The sequence below is a fragment of the Hyla sarda genome, chromosome 9 (assembly GCF_029499605.1).
Source record: "Hyla sarda isolate aHylSar1 chromosome 9, aHylSar1.hap1, whole genome shotgun sequence".
Taxonomy (NCBI): domain Eukaryota; kingdom Metazoa; phylum Chordata; class Amphibia; order Anura; family Hylidae; genus Hyla; species Hyla sarda.
This window is the reverse complement of record NC_079197.1, coordinates 6,339,162-6,345,732: the sequence shown is the minus strand read 5'-3', so window position 1 is coordinate 6,345,732 and position 6,571 is coordinate 6,339,162.

Genomic DNA, 6,571 nt, shown 5'->3' with positions numbered 1-6,571 from the left:
ACACTGTGATAACTGACCCAAAGGCTATCCAGGCATGCTGGGAGTTGTATTTTTGCAACAGCTGGAGGCACCTTGGTTGGGAAACACCATGATAACTGGTCCAAAGGCTGTACAGGCATGCTGGGAGTTGTAGTTTTGCAACAGCTGAAGGCACCCTGATCGGGAAACACTGTGATAACTGACCCAAAGGCTGTCCAGGCATACTGGGAGGTGTAGTTTTGCAACATCTGGAGGCACCCTGCATTCATTGATATACATATTACTGAGTAAAATAAGCATTTGATCCCACGCGGCAGATTTAGTGCGCACATTTCTGCGACTGTCAAAAGCACTTAAATAGGGCTGACAGAAATCCACGCGATCTTTGCCAGCACAACAATGGCCTCATTTACTATTCTAAACCCGACTTGTTTTGTCGGGTTTTTTTGGCGCATCTTTGTCTGCGCCATGTCGCAGACATGGTGCGCCAGTCTGCGACAAGATGCGACATTTTTTCCCTACGGACCCGATGTGGATTCTCCCAAACCCGAAAAAGGGGCGTAACCCGACATTTCTGAACTTTCCCGCGTATTTATAAAGGTTTCCAACCCGAATTTGTTGAATTGTTGTGGATTTTTTCCCGACAACTCAGAGGAGTTGGAAACCAAAACCAATAAAACCCACGTGCGACAAACAGGATGCGACATAATAATAAATATCAGGGGGAAAAAGCAACATAGACTTACAACCCGATTTTCTAAGTAAATGAGGACCAATGTCATTCAGAAGGAAAGAACAGTTTTTAGTTGTTTTACACTACAATTCTGCTGCATAAACGTATATAAGTATATAAATGGCCCATACAAAAAATATGGAGAAAAACTGTTCCAGGTTAAACCCCCCCAAAGGACGAGGGGGCACTCCCTCCGTCTGGAGAAGAAAAAGTTTAGTCTCAAGGGGCGACACGCCTTCTTTACCATAAGAACTGTGAATTTATGGAACAGTCTACCTCAGGAACTGGTCACAGCAGGAACAATTAACAGCTTTAAAACAGGATTAGATACATTCCTGGAACAAAATAACATTAATGCTTATGAAGAAATATAAAATCCCATCCCTTCCCCAATATTGCGCCACTCGGAAGCTCCGGACGCAATTGTTATTTTGCAACAATTACAGGCACTTGGTTTTAGAGTAATCATAGTTCTTTGAGGCTGGTCCTGTTGCCCCTAAATAGCCATTTCCAATTTTGACAGCACATTGAAAGCTCGATTGGGGGTTGTTCTACTGCTGGGATCCTCAGGCCATATTCAGACGATGGAATTTTTGTAAGGAATTCCGTGGAAGAATTCTGCCGTAAATGATGCCAAAAATGACTGCCCTCAAATTTTTAATGGGATTCTGTTGTCCCAATCAAACAGTGGAATTCTTATGGCGGAATCCCATTTAAATGAACTGGTGCCAGAAAGTTAAACAGATTTGTAAATTACTTCTATTAAAAAAATCTTAACCCTTCCGGTACTTTTTAGCAGCTGTATGCTACAGAGGAAATTATTTTCTTTTTTAATTTCTTTTTTTTCTTGTCCACAGTGCTCTCTGCTGACACCTGATGCCCGTATCAGGAACTGTCCAGAACAGGAGAAAATCCCCATTACAAACCTCTGCTGCTCTGGACAGTTCCTGACACGGACAGAGGTGTCAGCAGAGAGCACTGTGGACAAGACAAAAAAGAAATTCTAAAAGAAAAGAATTTCCTCTGTAGCATACAGCTGCTAAAAAGTACTGGAAAGATTAAGATTTTTTAATAGAAGTAATTTACAAATCTGTTTAACTTTCTGGCACCAGTTCATTTAAAAAAATAAAATAAAAAAGTTTTCCACCGGAGTACCCCTTAATGGGATTCTGTTGTCCCAATCACACAGCGGAATTCAACGTCAACGGGGCTTTGAATTTCAGCAGAATTTTGTGTTTTAAGAACGCAGAATTCCACAATTCCGTTAAGCAACCTTTGCGGAATGGAAATTCCTCTGTCTGAACGTGGCCTTACTGATCCTGGAAACTAGGTTGGGTCACTTATGTCTGGTCACCCTCTATTACACTGTTTCCCAATCTGTGGCTCTTAGGGCATGATGGGAGTTGTAGTTTTGTCAGGTCTATGGGAGCTACAGAATCAGGTGAGGTTTGTGCCCATGGGGTGACCTTATCTGCGGCTCCACAATCAGCGGGTTCGTAGCTGAGGGATTAGAACAATTACGGACATTTATCAACGAGTTTAGTCAGGTATTCTTTACTATAATTGTCGCAACTGCGACTACGCGATTTTTCGTGCGACATTTTGACTGGAAAGCGAGAAAAGCAAGTTTTCCAAAAATTAACTACGTAGTAATCATTTTAAAATGGACGCAACAGGGTTAAAAATTGACTAAATTTACTCCAGCTCAAACATGGAGCAGAAAAAGCTACAACCAAATTAAAAAAGGAAAAATTGCTTACGGGAAAGAAAATTATAAACAGGCGGAAACCAGATGATAAATAAGTCGCACATAAGCAAAAAAAAAGTAAGGAAAAAATAAAAAAAAATAAAAATACATAAGCGAACATTGATAAATGTCCCTAATTATGTTTATACTTCTGTATTACTATTTAGGTGATTTTCTCATATACAGACAGACCCTGTGTATTGCCAATAGCCCCATACTGATGGCCCCATATATATATATATATATATATATATATATATACCGTGCGGTGCCCCTTACAGCTGGAGCTGCCTTCACCTTCTTCTTCTCTTCATTAGAAGATACTTTGTAAGTAGATTTTAATGAACTGCGTCCTATGAATAAATAAGGATAATCCTCGCCACGTCCTGACCTAGTTTATAGAAGCAGGAGAGCCGGTGATCAATACGATGGAGTTCAGGGGTTCCGTGCTGGGCGTATGCCAGGATGATGATTTGTGCCATCACACCAGTCGCTCCTGTTCCCATAAGGCAGAGTTTCCCAACCAGGGTGCCTCCAGCTGTGGCAAAACTACAACTCCCAGCATGCCCAGACAGCCTGAGATCCTTTAGCTGTTTCAAAACTACAACCCCCAGCATGCCTGTGCTCCTAATCTCAGCCCATTACCTGTATAAAAGACACCGGGGAGGCAGAAATCCTTGCTGATTGATAAGGGGGGGGGGGGGGGGTCAAATACTTATTTCACCAAAATGCAAATCAATTCATAACTTATGTGAAATGCGTTTTTCCGGATTTCTGTTGTTATTCCGTCTCTCACTGTTCACATAAACCGGCCATTAAAGTTATAGACGGCTCATTTATTTGTCAGTGGGCAAACGTACAGAATCAGCAGGGGGTCAAATACTTTTTTCCTTCACTGTATCTATGGCTGGCGTAGCAAGTGGCTGCTAACAGAGAACAACCGCTTGTACTCCACAGAAGGTGACAGACATTAAAACAGTAATAATGATAGAAATAGACATATATATTATCAGCGACTAGATCAGTGTTTCCCAACCAGGGTGCCTCCAGCTGTGGCAAAACTACAACTCTGAGCATGCCTGGACAGCCTTCGGCTGTCCGGGCATGCTGGGAGTTGTAGTTTTGCCACAGCTGGAGGCACCCTGGTTGGGAAACATTTCCATAAGGACTGAGAACCCTGAATATCCCACAATACACTGATGGCTGTCACTGAATGGAGGCATTGGGGGTGGACGGATCAGACTGTGGCTCAGACAATCACTGGCCGAGATGGGACATCGCTGCATCTGGCAACTAGTCTAATGCCTCGACCCCCGGCAACAAGGAAGAGGCCTGCACCTGAGGACGGAGCAAGATACCGGAGGCACCGGGGGAGTGCGACGCCACATAATCTCTTTAACCCCTTAAAGGGGTACTCCGTTCCTAGACATCTTAAAGCGCAACTGTCATGAAATCTGGGTGGGTATAGCAATGTTTTTATCTAATATTTGGCGGCTTTCATGACCCCAAAAAAATTTTTGATCAAAGCCACTGACGGACGGATAGGCGTGGTGCGAGGTACGCGATGCCCTGCCGCCGCCACCCCCACCCCGTTTGTCAGTGCTGAGACCGCTGTGTGATTGACACACAGGTCCTAGCGCATGTGCCCTTCAGCTAATCTAACGTGCGCAAGTGTCATCCAGCTCACACTGCGCAGGCGCACTGGGGGTGCACGCGCTTGCTGGATGACAAACAGCGGCGCGCACGTTAGATTAGCCGATAGCACAGATGCAATGGGACCTGTGTGTCAATCACACAGCGGTCCCAGTGCTGACATACAGGGGGTGGGGGTGGCGGCGGCAGGGCATCGCGTACCTCGCACCACGCCTATCCGACCGTCAGTGGCTTTGATCAAAAGCATTTTTTGGGGTCATGAAAGCCGCCAAATATTAGATAAAAACATTGCTATACCCACCACCTGCACACAGTACAAAGGCTGTGTGCAGGTTATTGCACCCAGATTTCATGACAGTTGCGCTTTAAGCCCTATCCAAAAGATAGGAGATAAGATGTCTGATTGTGGGGGTCCCGCTCCTGGAAACCCCCACAATCTCCCTGCTGCACCCGGCGTTCATTTAGACCGTCGGGTGCAGCGCCAGAGGTTCGTGATGTCACGGCCACGCCCTGCTTGTGGTGTCACAGCCATCCCCCTCAATGCAAGTCTATGGGAGGGGGCGTGACAGCTGTCACGCCCCCTCTCATAGACTTGCATTGAGGGGGCATGGCCATGACGTCACGAGCCTCCGATTGCATCACCATTCTTCCGGCACGGAGCAAAGTTCGCTCCATGCATTGAATGTCTGGGGTGCCGCAGCCAAGATCGCAGGGGCGGGCGTGAACACGGAAACCCGCACACAGCGTTCGGAACTTAATGTTCCGGATGCTGGGTAGCGGAGTAACCCTTTAAGATGTCTAGGGGCGGAGTACCCCTTTAAGGACACAGACCATTTTTATTTTTGCATTGTAGTTTTTTCCTCCTCACCAGGAGACATAGGAGGAGATTCAGCAAAACGTGCGCAGAGGAAACGTCGACCAGTTGCCCCTAGAAAGGCCTCTACGAAATGAAAGAAGCGATCTGATTGGTTCCTAGGGGCCACTTGCCAACTTTTCCTCAGCACAAGTCTTGATGAATCTCCCCCATAACTCTTATTTTTATTCCCAGACCCATATGAGACTTGTTGTTATTTTTTGCATCATCAGTCGTTCTTTGTAATGACGCCTTTCATTTTACCATTAAATGCGGAATAAAAAAATATATTTTTGTGGGAAAAATTAGGAAAAACATTTTTTATGACTTTTTGGGGGGTTTCGGTTTTATGCAGTGCATTTTACAGTCAAAATTACATGATTCTTATTCTCTGGGTCACTTTTTATAACACTTTTTCTGACATACGAAGTGACCGAAAATTCTGGTAAGAGACCTCCAGTCGCCATTTGCTCTCATCAGACCCCTCTGATCCCACTGATGAGCACCCTGGACTGACTGGCATCTGACATATCCCCCCTTATTCTCAGGCCCATGTAGTGCCACATTTCCCCTGCAGCAGCCTAGACCCAACTCTGAGGACCCTTTAAATACAGTAGGATACCTACAGTAGAGCTCCATGGGGCCCTTGGCACAACCACTAGGGGGAGCTGATTGCATACAGATGTATACAGATCACATATGCAGCAAATCTCCCCCTAGTAATATCAGCAGAATTATTTATGGAGTAACCAGTGCCCCCTATACCAGTGGTCTCCAAACTGTGGACCCCCAGATGTTGCAAACCTACAACTCCCAGCATGATGGCTGTTTGGGCATGCTGGGAGTATGTAGTTCTGAAACATCTGGAGGTCTCCAGCTTGGAGACCGCTGCAACGAACAGAAACTTTATTGAAGAGGTTATCCAGGATTTGAAAACACAGCAGCTCTCTTTCAGAAACAGCTCCACCGCTGTCCACAGGTTGTGTGTGGTATTGCACCTCAGCTCTATTAAAGTGAGTGGAATCTAGTTGTAATATCAGATACAACCTGAGTTCAAGGGGGGCGCTGTTTATAGAAGAAAGCGCCTCTGTTTTTGGTGCCCTGAGTGGGGGAGAAATACATTCAGTTTAGTTTTTTTGTTATTTTTGGCAAATATGTATCAATAACGGACATTTCATAGCGGATTTGAACAACACTGATGTGAGCATAGCCTGTTGCTGTTCAGACGCAGCGGTTGAGGTGCGGTTCTACATGTCCATAGAGCAGTGTTTCCTAACCGGGTACCTCCAGCTATTGCAAAACTACAACTCCCAGCATGCCCGGACAGCCGAAGTAGGGACTGAATGTATCACCTTATAGCAGTGTTTTTCAGACAGGCGCCTCCAGCTGTTACTAAACTACAACTCCCAGCATGCCCGGACAGCTGTGAGCTCTGTACTGAGAATCTATATGAAGGGTGTCCCACCTGCGGCCTTCCAGCTGTTGGAGAACCACAACTCCCAGCATGGCCGGACGGTTATGAGCTCTGTACTGTATATCAGTGTCTCCCAACCAGGGGGCTTCCAAGGGTTGGCAAACTACAACTCCCAGCATGTCCGGACAGCCA